Genomic DNA, 15,230 nt, shown 5'->3' with positions numbered 1-15,230 from the left:
AGTTATTGTAACTAAATTAATGCCAGCTTGTTTTCAAATGTATTCATGTATCACAAAAAGATCATATACAAATCAAAATACATTCTCATGCACTTTCAAATTTGACCAACTGCACTTACAAACCATGCGTGAGCTTTCTATCCATAGAACCCGGGTGTTCTTTGGTGGGTAGGATTCCAGAAAAAAAATGAAGCAACGGGAAAAAAACACACAAGATCGTAGTGCCACATCTATTCAGATCCTACATAATTTCATTTGCTTGATTCTACAACATGAGAAAAATGATTATTTGTAAGATTTTGAGTGGATTTTGACCAATTTGTACCAAATGTAGTGCAAATAAATCCATAGTAAATTTTTTGATGATATTAAATTTTACCAATCAAACAAGCATAATAGAAAATCCTATGAAAATACTTTGATAAAAAAGTGTCTATCGTGGAACCCTAGACCATTCCTTCATAAGCCGCTACCTAATTATGCCACACTCACATTCGACCATGCCTATCCATGATCACGCTCGATGTAGCTAAATTCTCTTAATTACTGCTTGAAAACTATCTCGAATTGAACCTTGATGTGTTAGGCTAGTATTTCGACCTTGATTACCGCTAAACAAATGTAACGGGTGATACTAGATGGTGGTACACCACCAGGGGAGTATTTCTCAATTGGTGTTGCCTTCATTAAATCTAAGTCCCCGTCTTGAGGTTGTTTGATTGGATCTCTTTACAAGTACTGGATCTCTTTCAATACGTGGTTTCTTAAAACATAGGAATCGAGGAAAAAAAAGGAATATAGATGTCATTGCTCATGAAAATGTATCCTAACAGAAAAAACACATCAAGTTACACATGTTGATTTGTGGATCTATACATAGAGACACTTAATTTATCCTTCTTTAGAGAGAGAGAGAGAGAGAGAGAGAGAGAGAGAGAGAGTCCCTGTCCCTTTGCATGATTTCTCATGATCAATTTAAAAGCATATGTTAAAAAACAGTAATTCGAAATCCGTCAAACAACCTTCAAATAGCCTTCAACCTGAGGCAGGAATTGCACCCTCGGTGTTGTTTTATTAGTTTTACCTCCAACAGGCGCCCACCGACTGAATACAAAACCATCAGCGAGGGCGACCTTCTCTCACCTTATGTTGCTTGACAATGTTGTTAGCCAACAAACCAAAAGTAGATCATTAACACATCTGCAGCCGCAGCAGTCCCGGCTCATGTGGAGTCAGTCGAACGCATGTTTTTTTATCTTTCGCCCCACAGTCCGTTTACTGGTCATGCATGTGTGCTTGCTGCGTGAACATAATTACGTCTGCTCGCTAATGCAATTAATTTAATTTACAGCACCCTGTTGGTCCAGTAAAGCTTATTTTCTGACTTCCAGAACATATCATATTATCATTCTAGGTTTTAATCATAACCATGCATGCAGCTAGATAGTACTGATATATACAGGCGAGCCCAAGCTGGAGAGCAAAGGAACAATAAAATTAGTGTTATGCATGGGAGCATCTAAGGATACAGAGATCGACTTGGAAGCCATCCTTGAAAAACAACTTAATCTATTATATACTAAAAGCAAATTACATAGGTTTAAAATGAAGACACGATGTTAATCCACATCACTAAAATTATCTAATTCGTCTAGTTTTGATGAAACCTAACTATAACGGCTGACTTCAATAGACTTTTGTTAACACGTAAATATGTACAAGGGCAATATTTTGTCACGTATATATATGTATATAATGTGCAAATTGACTAACTTAGATCTAACGTGAATTTAACTGGTCTCGCACTACCGCACGACCCAATTGGCGGCATAACAACCATGTCAATCTCCCGGAGATCCCGGAGATCTCAACCTCACATATAAGGCCTTGTTTACTTCTAGGGTATTTACGGGGATGGAAGGGGATTATTTTGTATCCCGGAAAATCCCCACTAGTCCGTTTACTTCTTCGGTTTTGAACAACATAATCCCAATATATCCCCTCCCATCCCCTCCCATACCCATATTTTTTGCCTAAATCAAAAACTCTCCATCATACTAGTGTATTTTTGGGGAAGGGTATTTGAGGGGATTGGGTGAACACCAAATCCCCTCTCATCCCCATACCACCTCGGTGAGCCTCTTCTTTTTTATAAAAAAAATTAGTTTTATGTGATGAACTTGAATATTAATTAAGTTGGTCACTCATATATCCATGATGTTGTGTAATTAATGATTTTTGATATACATATATAATGCAGATGAGTTGACAATGGATGTACGGTGGCCGGTGCCATCCCCACTTCATTAATGGCATGCATTATTTTCTCAACGTGGCTGAGGCAAACATGCAGTCGAATGGTTTCATCTATTGTCCATGTAGTTCCTGTAAGAATATGAAGGATTACTCTACCTCAAAGATCATTCACGTCCACCTGCTGGAGAACGGTTTCATGCCCAGCTATAATTGATGGACCAAGCACGGAGAAAGAGGGGTTATATTGGAAGACAACGAAGAAGAAGAGGATAGTGACAACTATCCTATATTCACTGAAGACGGTGATAGTAGAATGAGGGAAGACGAAGCTGAAGAAGAGCCCATTTTTGATGAGCCGATTTTTGATGTCCCGGATGACGATTTGGGTCGGGCCATTCTTGATGCGAAGATGAACTGCGGAAGTACAAAGGAGAGGTTGAAGTTGGAGAAAATGTTAGAGGATCACAACAAACTTTTGTACCCAAATTGCGAAAATGGCCAGAAAAAGCTGGGTACCACGCTTGAATTGCTGCAATGGAAGGCAGAGAATGGTACTTCTGACAAGGGATTTGAAAAGTTGCTGAAAATAATAAAGAAGATGCTTCCAGGGGAGAACGTATTTCCCTCTAGTATGTACGAAGCAAAGAAGGTTGTCTGCCCTCTAGGATTAGAGGTGCAGAAGATACATGCATGCATCAATGACTGCATCCTCTACCGCAAGGAGTATGAGAATTTGAATGCATGCCCGGTATGTAGTGCATTGAGGTATAAGATCAGGCGAGATGACCCTGGCGATGTTGAGGGCGAGTCCAACCCCAGGAAGAGGGTTCCTGCGAAGGTGATGTGATATGCTCCTATAATACCACAGTTGAAACGTTTATTCCAGAATAAAGAGCATGCCAAGTTGTTGCGATGGCACAAAGAGGACCGTAAGAAAGATGTGATGCTGAGACACCCCGCTGATGGGTCGCAGTGGAGAAAAATCGACAGAGAGTTCAAGTCAATTTCAGATGACGAAAGGAACTTAAGATTTGGTCTAAGTACAAATGGCTTTAATCCTTTCAGGGAGCAGAGCTCCAGTCATAGCATCTGGCCAGTGACTCTATTTATCTATAACCTTCCTCCTTGGTTGTGCATGAAGCGGAAGTTCATTATGATGTCAGTGCTCATCCAGGGCCCGAAGCAACCCGGCAACGACATTGATGTGTACCTGAGGCCATTGGTTGAAGAACTTTTAGAGTTGTGGCGTGAAGAAGGTGTACCTGTGTGGGATGAGCACGAACAAAAGGAATTTAACCTACGAGCGTTGTTATTTGTAACCATCAATGATTGGCCTGCTCTTGGTAACATTTCAGGGCAGTCAAACAAGGGATACAATGCATGCACATATTGTTTAGGTGAGACTGACAGTAAATATTTAGGAAACAAGAATGTGTACCTGGGGCATCGTCGATTTCTTCCAAAACAACATCACGTAAGAAAGAGAGGAAAGCATTTCGGAGGTGAGGAAGATAACCGAATGAAGCCTACCCGCCCTACTGGGGAAGTTATATATGATATGGTCAGGGATTTAAAAGTGATCTTTGGAAAGGGTCCTGGCGGACAATCTGTTCCGCATGATGTTGACGGACATGTACCCATGTGGAAGAAGAAGTCGATATTTTGGGAGCTACCCTACTGGAAATTCTTAGAGGTTCACTCTGCAATCGACGTGATGCACGTGACGAAAAATCTTTGCGTGAACCTGCTAAACTTCTTGGGCGTGTATGGGAAGACAAAAGATACACCGGATGCACGGCAGGACCAGCAAAGTATCCACGAATGAAACAACTTGAATCCAGAGAAGTATCAAGGTCCTGCCAGCTACGCTCTTACCAAAGAGGAGAAGGTGATCTTTTTTGAAGTCCTGAGTAGCATCAAGGTCCCGTCTGGCTTTCGTCGAATATAAAGGGAATAATAAACATGTCAGAGAAAAGTTTCAAAACCTAAAGTCTCATGACTGCCACGTGATTATGACACAATTACTTCCGGTTGCATTGAGGGGGCTTCTGCCAAAAAATGTTTGAGTACCCATTGTGAAGCTATGTGCGTTCCTCAATGCAATTTCTCAGAAGGTGATCAATCCACTTACTCTACAAAATTTACAGAACGATGTGGTCCAATGTCTAGTCAGCTTCGAGTTGGTGTTCCCACCATCCTTCTTCAATATTATGACACATCTCCTAGTTCACCTGGTCGAAGAGATTGGTGTTCTCGGTCCTGTATTTCTACACAACATGTTCCCCTTGAGAGATTCATGGGAGTCTTAAAGAAGTATGTTCATAACCGTGCTAGGACAGAAGGAAGCATCTCCAAGGGCTATGGAACAGAGGAGGTCATTGAGTTTTGTGTTGACTTTATTCCTGACCTTAAGCCGATCGGTGTTCCTGAATCGCGCTATGAGGGGAGACTGCATGGAAAAGGCACGCTAGAAAAGAAAGCAACAACGTGTATGGACGGACATTCTTTCACTCAAGCACACTACACAGTTCTACATAATTCCATCTTGGTGGCTCCGTACAAAGAGGAATACAAGGATATCTTACACTCTAAATACCCAGAGCAACGTGAAGATTGGATTGATGGAGAACACATGAAGACTTTCGGCGGTTGGTTGCAAACACGTCTCATGAATGTCACTGATGATGAGCAGCTGTACTTGTTGTCCAAGCAACCATCTTCTACTATATCGACTTTTCAAGGGTACGAGATTAATGGGAACACATTTTACACGTTCGCCCAAGACAAAAAGAGCACCAACCAAAACAGTGGTGTCCGCTTTGATGCAGAAGATGATAATGGGAACAAGGTCACATATTATGGGTACATAGACGAGATATGGGAACTTGACTATGGACCTAATTTCAAGGTCCCTTTGTTCCGGTGCAAATGGTTCAACCTGAAAGACGGGGTACAGGTAGACCCGCAGTACGGAATGACTACAGTGGATCTCAAGAATCTAGGGTACGACACCGAACCATTCGTCCTAGCCAGTGAAGTGGCTCAGGTTTTTTATGTGAAGGACATGTCTAGCAAGCAAAAAAAGGCAAGAGGACACATCATACGATGAGCCAAAGCGGCACATAGTTCTTTAAGGAAAAAGAAACATTATGGGAGTAGAGGACAAGACAAACATGTCAGGAGATTATAATAAGTTTGATGATATTCCACCCTTCAAGGTAAAAACGGACCCAAGCATCATCTTAAATAATGAAGATTGTCCATGATTGCATCGCAGTCAGAAGAAAGGGAAACAAACGAACACTACAAGAAAAGTTGCCATGGCCGACGAAGTTGAAGTCGCGCCGTGGTTGCTGGTGTACCATGGCCGACGATTTTGGGTCCCTCCGTGGTGCATGTCAAAACTTTTTTTTTCTCGTTTTTGAGGCCACCTAGCCCGACGAAAGCGGCCAAAACGTCGCGTATGGTGGCCCGGGACGTGGTGCATCTCGAAATCTCGGGTTCGCCGGCCGAGTCAACGCAAATCCGCACCGCCGAGGGATGTAGGGCCCAGATGGCAGCCTCTCTGGCATTGTTTTTTTCTAGATCGCGCCATCTCGTTCAACGTTCTCCGATCGAGTCGTTTACGATGCAGGATCATGGGTCCCGCATGTCATCCTCTATGAACCAAAATTCTTTCTATTCTTGGATTTTTTTTGACCCCCTGATTTCTGGCTACTTCCTTTTTCTTTTGATCCCTTGCCGCCTTGGAAACGTTGAGACCGCTACTGCTAAATGGGACCCGCATGTCATCCTCTATGTGTAATCAACTTTCTTTTCTTGGAGTTTTTTTTGGCACCTCATATTTGGTCACTTGCCTTTTTTTTTTCGATCCCCTGCCGCCTCTCAAACGGTGATACTGCTGCTGCTAAATGGGACCCGCATGTCATGCTCTATGTACTATAAAACTTTCTTTTCTTGGATTTTTTTTGGCACCTCATATTTGGTCACTTGCCTTTTTCTTTCGATCCCCTGCCGCCTCTCAAACGGTGATACCGCTGCTGCTAAATGGGACCCGCATGTCATCCTCTATGTACTATAAAACTTTCTTTTCTTGGATTTTTTTTGGCACCTCATATTTGGTCACTTGCCTTTTTCTTTCGATCCCCTGCCGCCTCTCAAACGGTGATACCGCTGCTGCTAAATGGGACCCGCATGTCATCCTCTATGGACTATAAAACTTTCTTTTCTTGAATTATTTTTGGCTCCTGATATTTGGTCACTTGCCTTTTTCTTTCGATCCCCTGCCGCCCCTCAAACCGTGAGACCGCTGCAGCTAAATGGGACCCGCATGTCATCCTCTATGAGCAATCAACTTTCTTTTCTTGGAGTTTTTTTTGGCACCTCATATTTGGTCACTTGCCTTTTTCTTTCGATCTCATGGCACGTTTGAAACGTTGAGGAACCTGCTGGCTCATGGGACCCGCATGTCATCCTCTATGTGCTATAAAAGTTTCCTTTGTTGGATTTTTTCACCCTACGATTTTTGGCTTGCCTTTTTCTTTTGATCCCCCGCCCCTTTGAAACGTTGAGTAAGTTTGTTGGCTCAAGGGACCCGCATGTCATCCTCTATGTCCATCAACTTTCTTTTCTTGGATTTTTTTTCACCCCCTAATTACTAGCTACTTTCTTTTTCTTTTGATCCCAAGCCGCATTACAAACATTGAGACCGCTGCTGCAAAATGGGACCCACATGTCATCCTCTATGTACAATAAATCTTGGATTATTTTTGGCTCCTGATATTTGGTCACTTGCCTTTTTCTTTCGATCTCATGCCACCTTTGAAACGTTGAGTAAGCTGCTGGCTCATGGGTCCCGCATGTCATCCTCTACGAACAATAAAAGTTTCCTTTCTTGGAGTTATTTTTGACCCCTAATTTACGGCTATTTGCCTTTTTCTTTTGATCCCCTGCCCCCTTTGAAACGATGAGGACGTCATTTGTTGGCAGGTCGGTCCCACATGTCATCCTCTATGAACAATAAAAGTTTCCTTTGGTGGATTTATTTTTGACCCCTAATTAATTTACGGCTATTTCCTTTTTTTTCTTTTGATCCTCGCCGCCTTGGAATTGTTGAGAATGCTGCTGCCTCATTTTTTTTTGGTCCTGTGCCGCCTTGGAAACGTTGAGACCGCTGCTACAAAATGGGACCCGCATGTCATCCTCTATGTACAATAAAGTTTCTTTTCTTGGATTATTTTTGGCTCCTGATATTATGTCACTTGGCTTTTTCTTTCGATCTCATGCCGACTTTGAAACGTTGAGGATCTTTGCTGCCTCATGGGTCCCGCATGTCATCCTCTCGAAACGATAAATGTTTTCTTTTCTTGTATTTTTTTACCAACTGATTTTTGGCTTTTTTTATTTTCGATCCCCCGCCGCCTTTGAAACGTTGACGACGCTGCTTGGCTCATGGGTCCCCGATGTCACCTCCCGTACAAGAAACATGTGATATTTTATTTTGCGTACAATAAACTTTTTATTTCGCTCTGAGCTATTGCAAACGGATAAATTAAATCTTTATATATACATAAACAAACTTATATGTTGAATCTCCTTGTTTTTTGTTTTTGCGAAGCATAGGACTTTCCTGTTTTTTTTTTTTGAGAAAAATCCGACCTTTCTGTTTTGGAGTGGGCTGAAATTGTACGAGTCAAAAGGCCCAGCGGGATAGTTCGAAGGCCCAGATGTCCGATACAGCCCAATTGAAATCTTTCTTTTCTTGGATTTTTTTTCACACCCTGATTTACGGCTACTTCATTTTTCTTTCGGTCTGTGCCGCCTTGGAAGCGTTGAGACCGCTGCTACAAAATGGGACCCGCATGTCATCCTCTATGTACAATAAAGTTTCTTTTCTTGGATTATTTTTGGCTCTGATATTATGTCACTTGCCTTTTTCTTTCAATCTCATGCCGACTTTGAAACGTTGAGGAAGTCTTTGGCTCATGGGTCCCGCATGTCATCCTCTATGAACAATAAAAGTTTCCTTTGTTGGATTTATTTTTTCCCCTAATTTCTGGCTATTTGCCTTTTTCTTTTGATGCCCTGCCCCCTTTGAAACGATGACGACGCAGCTGGCAAGTCGGTCCCAAATGTCATCCTCTATGAACAATAAAAGTTTCCTTTGATGGATTTATTTTTGACCCTAATTAATTTCTGGCTATTTCCTTTTTTCTTTTGATCCCCCGCCGCCTTGAAATAGTTGAGGATGCTGCTGCCTCATGGGTCCCGCATGTCATCCTCTCGTAAAGGTAAATGTTTCTTTTCTTGAATTTGTTTACCAACTGATTTTTGGCTTATTTTTTCTTTCGATCTCCGCCACCTTTAAAACGTTGACGACGCCACTGGCTCATGGGTCCCCAATGTCAGCCTCCCCATACCGCAAATCCTCTTTCTCGCAAAGGTTGTATTTCTAGATAGATAAGGTGGATTCGAATCTGACATGGTTCAGGCAGCTCAGTTAAGCCTTCTTGCACTTATTAATGGAAGTAGTGTATAGCAAGGTCAAGACATGTGGCTCGGTGTAATGAATCTATTTGAATCATGTTGTGGGTTCAATCTGATAGTTCTCTAACAGGTCAGCCAAAATAGAAATTAAGTTTTTTTCTAAAACGGAAATGCAAATTAAGATGAACACAAACATTAGTTATCATAATAGCTGATCATACATACATACTTGCTAAGAGCAAAAGCTTGCCGTAGTTTTACCACCCATACAATTAATTAGCGGTTCGAGATAAGATAAACTTATATAAGTATAACTACAAATGCATTTGCTAAGGGCTCATGGGGCAACAGAACTAGACAACCGCGAACTTTATGACCAGCATGTCACAGCGGCATCGAAAGATCTTGACCTTCAACTTTGATCCAATGCGAAGTTTGGCACCGTCAATGAATTTTTTCCACCTGGAAGTAACAGCCAAGCGGCCATCTGTGGGACTGACGGAGTACCGTCCCTCCACGGTGAGACCTTCACTCTCCATGACGAGGGATATCTTGCCCCTTCGGCCAGCATTGAGATCCTTGGAGATACTTTTAGGCAATTTCTGATTCAAAGCAAGAGATACCACCAAAAATTAGTCAATGGCACCAATGCACTGAACCATGTGAGACTTTGAGCAGAGAAGACATCAAGATAAGAGCAGTTATGCTGTCATATACTCACGAACATAGCCTTCAGATGCGTCCTGGTCACCACACGGGTGGCCACAGCAATGAGCTGAGACCTCGGTGATCTGGTGGGGGCAGTGCGGGAGCACAGGCTGGTACACGAGCTGGTGCCGATGCAGAGACTGCCGGGCGGGTGCGAACGGTGCCTCTGGAGGAACCGGTGCGATGCAGGAGACTGTTGGGCAGGTGTGCAGAACGGTGCAGCTAGAGGAACCAAATCTTGATGCAGAGAGCCTGCTGGGCAGGTGTAGTATATGGGGCCTCTACAGGAACCAATGCTGATGTAGGGGACTGCTGGGTAGATGCAGTAAACGGAGCTGGTACAGGAACCGGTGCTGATGCAGGAGAGTGGGAAGCCGGTGCCGGTGCCGGTGCTGGTGTGGTTGCCCTTTGTGACATCCGCTCATGTTCCATCAGGGGATCTGCAGCTTTGATCATGTTAAACCCAGCAAGCTAGAACAGAGGGAATGGTTTAGAACAATCGCTCGTAACAGTTATCAAAAGATATGAGTAGAAAAAAGTTACATATTATATATTTGGAAGTGTCTCCAACTCTGTAAGCGATTACGTATATCTGCCCGTTTGAGTTTACGATCCTCACTCGTCGCCCTTCTTCAGACCGTAGTCAAAAGCAAACTTTCTCCAATCATGTCCATACAAATATGTGATGGCCTGCGTCTTGTAGACATACACCTCATAGACCGTGTAGGTGTTCATCAATTTGCCATTGCCATGCATAGTGAAAGATCCTTCATGCGGACACATCTGGTTAATCATTGGACGAAGTTCACAAGGTACAGTCTGCATGTGAAAATTGATACAAATGTAAGAAGCAGGAAGACTAAAAACAAGACTTTACTATATGCCAATTCATGCTAAACCACTGAGAATACATACCTGTAACTCTGTGAAGGAGCTACTAGAAAGGTAGATAGAGCCATAGGAGGTGTTATATGCGGGGTATGTACATGGGCCCGCCATATTCCCGCAAGCTCGGCATCAGGATGGTGAAGGAAACATGGGAGGTACTACTGGTGCGTAGCGCTGAATGTAAGTGGAAGAATTAGGTTGTGTAAAGTGCATAGTTCAGAGCAATGCAAATGTTGACAAGCGAGTGCATAACACTATGTTACAAACTGAATGTGAAAAATTAGTGTATGATGAATATAAGCATGCTAATTTGGTGTTTCCGAATTCCAAAAAGCATTAGACAGAGCCGGTGATAATATCAGACATAAATCATGGCATGTATATGTGGCTTAAGAAAATATACCCGAACCCTTGGATGGTTACGGCCCTACTGGTCCTTGGACTTGAGCTTATATAAGCATCCGAAGGTGGGGCCGACAAGAACTTGGTGGTAGCCTCTGCAGATGCCTCATCGCAGCAGCTTGCAATCCTTTTGACCAATGAAGGGTTAGCGCTTTCGATCTGCATATGAAAATTGAAGAGCAACAGACATCAAGAAGTGATATATAAAATGAATCTATGAGACACTGATGCATATAGTGCGGATGTAAGTGTAAGAATAGGTGTGTGTGTTTCTGAACTATTGGTAAGCATTAGACAAAGCCGGCAATAAATGTACAAAAATCAAATCATGTATGAGGATTAAGAAAATATACCTTTGAAAAGGATACCACCCAGTTGGCCCGTGGCCTTGTGCTTGAGGAGGTTTTCAGAAGATGGTGGCGCCACCATCGTCTTCACAGCAGCCTCATCAGGATCATTTTTTTTCCATTTGAGTAGAGGCACGAAGTTTCATCCTGCATATGAATAGCAATGAGAACTCAGCATTGATATTTAATAAATCTAGGAGATAGACTGATGCAAATAATGCGGGTGTAAGTGGAAGAATAGGGTTGTGCATAGAGAACAGTTGACAACAATGCAAATGATTACAAAAGAAGCCAATGGAAATCAACAGTTTATATCTTTGGATGAGACAGACTGAAAAGTGAAAAATTAGTGTATGATGATTGTAAGCAAACGCAGTGTTTCTGAACTTTTGGTAAGCATTAGACAAAGCCAACAGTAATTAAACAGATAATAATGAAATCATGTATGTGGATTAAGAAAATATACCAGATTCATTAAAAGGTCACCACCCAGCTGGCCCATGGCCTCGTGCTTGTAGAGGTTTTCGGAAGATGGTGCCGGCACCATCGTCCTCACAGCAGCCTCATTAGCCTCATTTTGCATCCACTTGAGTAAAGGCGCAGCAGTTTCAGCCTGCATAAGAATGGGAACAGATCTCAGCAGTGATATTGAATGACTCTGAGACAGATTGATGCCGATAGTGATGGTGGTAAGTGGAAGGGTAAGGCCGAGTATGGACAACAGTGCACAAGAATGCAAGTGTGTGATCGGTTCTCTAACAGCGTGGAATCGACTGGAATGGTTCCATTTCGTGAGGAATGGAATGGTTAAATTTTTGTTCGGTTGGGATAAATGGAGAGCGGAAGAGATCGAGGTTAAACTAACCATTTGTCTCAAAATTGTAATTAACAATTGCAAATGAAATTTTAATCTTAAAGTCGTAATTAACAGCGCCTAATGGTGCTCTTTTAATCTAAAAATCGTAATTAACATCATTTTTTGTTGGGTTAGGGGAACTGGAGTAGATGAACATTACTGTATGATGATTGTAGGCAAACGAATTTGGTGTTTCTAAACTTTTGGCTTCGAGATCTTATGGGTTTCAACTCTAGCCTACCCCAACTTGTTTGGGACTGAAAGGCTTGGTTGTTGTTGTTGTTGTTGTAAACTTTTGGCAAGCATAGAAAAAACCGACAATAAACAGAGAAAAATCAAGGCATGTTTTGTGGATTAAGAAAATATACCATATTCATTAAAAGATCACCACCCAGCTGGCGCGTGGCCTTGTGCTTGTAGAGGCATTTAGAAGATGGGTGCGGCATCAACATACTGGCAGCCTGATCAGCCGCAGTTTTGATCTTCCTTTTGAGTAAAGGCCCTAAAGTTTCAGTCTGCATATGAATAGCAAAACAAAAGGCAGACCTCAGCAGTGATATTGAATTACTGTATGAGATAGACTGATGCATATAGTGGATGCTCTTAGCCTTTTGCAGCGTGAACACTAGCTGTGGACAGACAAAAAACTAGTTAACTCAGCTTTGTCTAGATATGAATGTACTACCACCATCCAAAAGCTTAAGCCTTATTTATTTTTGAGAAATCAAAACAAGCAAAGTTTGACCAAAATTTTAGAACATTCTATCAACAAATATAATACTGTGTAGATACCGTAGGAAAATATATTTTATTATCTATTTAATGATATTAATTTTGTATTTTGCATGTTACTGATTTTTGGTAAAAGCTTAGTCAAACATGGTATAGTTTGACTTTCTAAAAATAATATAAGCCCAAAGTTTTGGGATGGAGGCAGTAGTATCTAGAGCTAAAACACATCTAGATACATCCGTATCTACAGATAGTTGAGTCAATTAATTTGGATCTGAGGGAGTATCGATTCAGACTACATCATGGTAAGTTGGTTAAAAAAAATTACCTGGCGGTCCACACCCCAGCTCGGCAAAGGCATTTCGCTTCTTGTGCTCCAGATCGGGCCATGCTCCTGCAGGTGGGGCGCTATTCTCGTTCCCCATAGCCTCAGCACGGAACCCGGAGGTACCAACGATACAGAGAATATAGAGCATGGTGTCACAGAGGCTTTACGCACAAACACACGAAGACATGTGCTACTTTAAGCATATTCCGTAACGAGGAACAGATTGAGGATGTAGAGAGACACTTAAAAGGTAAAGAGTGGATAAGCAAACGGAGTACACCTTCGCGGGGCTGGGGACGCAGCTCGAGCTCGCCTAACCGCCCACATGCGTGGTGGCCTTATGCTCCATTGCCCCCACCGCCGAGGTCTTACCTTTCCCGTACAAGCCGACAAAAGATACGGTGAGGATCGGCGAAACTACAAAGGTTGCAAATGTCGACAAATAAAGGAAGAACACCCCAATCCAAGCAAAGGTAGCCCCCGCCCCCACCCCCATCAAGCACTCCCAGCTCGAGGGTGACCAGAAAGACACCCCTTCGCCCAGAATAGGAAAGAGATGCGCAAGATATCGAGGAGAGGAAAAAAGAACCGACCTCGAGAAAGGAAAGAACATTACTAGTCCTACCTAATCCGCTTGATCTAGATGCAGCTTGCCCCTCCAAGCTGGATGCCTGGACGGTGGAGGCGAAAGGAGGGGATCGAGCTAGCGGCTTGCATCCATCGGCAATCGGCACTCGATCGGGAGAGAAGGGGTGCTACATAAAGGGGAGGGGTAACATATTTTATTACACAGTGAACTTACTGATATGACTAGTCATTACATGTCTCACTGAAACTAGGGCCCATAGCGTGGCACCCCAAATTCACTTGAAGCTGCCCGGCGGGACGCATTGGCGCGTCAAGAAACCCCCGAATTGTAGCGGGGAAATGAAACATTTCACAAAAATTCGAAATTCAAGCACACCGCCACGCGCCAAGCACGCGGCTGTTACTTCCTCTTCATCGGTTCCTCCTCCCCTATCCGAAAAAACCCCAAATACCAAGCTCAAACCAAAAAAAAAACAAATCCCCTGGCCGCCATGCATGTCCTCGTTAACCCGCTGGAGATCGTTCCCGGACGATGCGGACCCCCCGCCCTGAGATCCAGAATTCCGTCCACCTCGAGGCACTGCGTGCTGTTTCGCAGCAGCGGCTTGAGGGCGCTGAAGAGGAAGTTCCGCCGGAAAGTGCTCATGGCAACCGTGCAAGCTCACCGGCGTGCTGCACCCCGAGAGGAACTGGTCAAAGCTTTGCTATTCGCCACACACAAAAAATTGCGGGCCAAGATCTGGTCAAAGCTTCGTCGATGGCTTGCCGCGAGAGGCTTGGAGTCCAGAGTCAATAAACTAGCTGCTCGAGGACTGGGCGGTTTACACGGATTCATATTAACTGACTCAAGTTTGTTAGTCTAGTTAACAAATGCATCTAGATACATCTATATCTAGACAGAATTGAGTCAATTAATATGAATCAGAGGGGAGTACCTGAAAGTGTTTCATGCTACCAACTAATGCGCTGGCAGGAATCGCTGTAGAAGTAATTGTGCTACTACTCATACGATGAACTGATTATGTGGGTGTCGAATTTTGCAACGCGATCATCCACTGAATGCTTAATCTAGCGCCAAAGGTGTACAAATCATAACATACTACAGCACCAGAACATAAGAGTACGAATCATAAAGTAGCTGAACATTTTGCATCAGGGCTGGGTGGTCCTGAGACTACCGGGACGCCCCTGATGATCTCCGGGTGTGCATCCTCTTCAATGCAAAGCTGTGTACTCGGTCCATGGCCTCCTTCTGTAGGCTGGATAATCTCAGGTGCAGGACCTTCGTCTATGAGAGGCTCGTCATCAGTACCATCCACAGTGCATCGTGGCTGGGTGGTCTTGAGACTACCCGGACGCCCCCGATGATCTCCGGCGTGCATCCACTTCAACGCAAAGCTGTGTACTCGGTCCACGGCCTCCTTCGTATGCTTTGGATAATCTCAGTGCGGGACCTTCGTCTATGAAAGGCTCGTCATCAGTACCATCCACAGGTGCATCAAACTGAGATTCATCTTCAAATCTCCCATCAAACTGAGAGACCTCTTCAACTCTATGCTTCTGCAATTAGTACATCAACCGATTAGACAAACATCTAAGGGATGCAACCTGAACAAATGCCGTTTTACATATTTACCTT

This window comes from Lolium perenne, chromosome 4, assembly GCF_019359855.2.
Source record: "Lolium perenne isolate Kyuss_39 chromosome 4, Kyuss_2.0, whole genome shotgun sequence".
In the NCBI taxonomy this organism is placed as follows: Eukaryota; Viridiplantae; Streptophyta; class Magnoliopsida; order Poales; family Poaceae; genus Lolium; species Lolium perenne.
The sequence above is the reverse complement of the archived record's forward strand: the minus strand, read 5'-3'. Positions refer to the sequence as shown.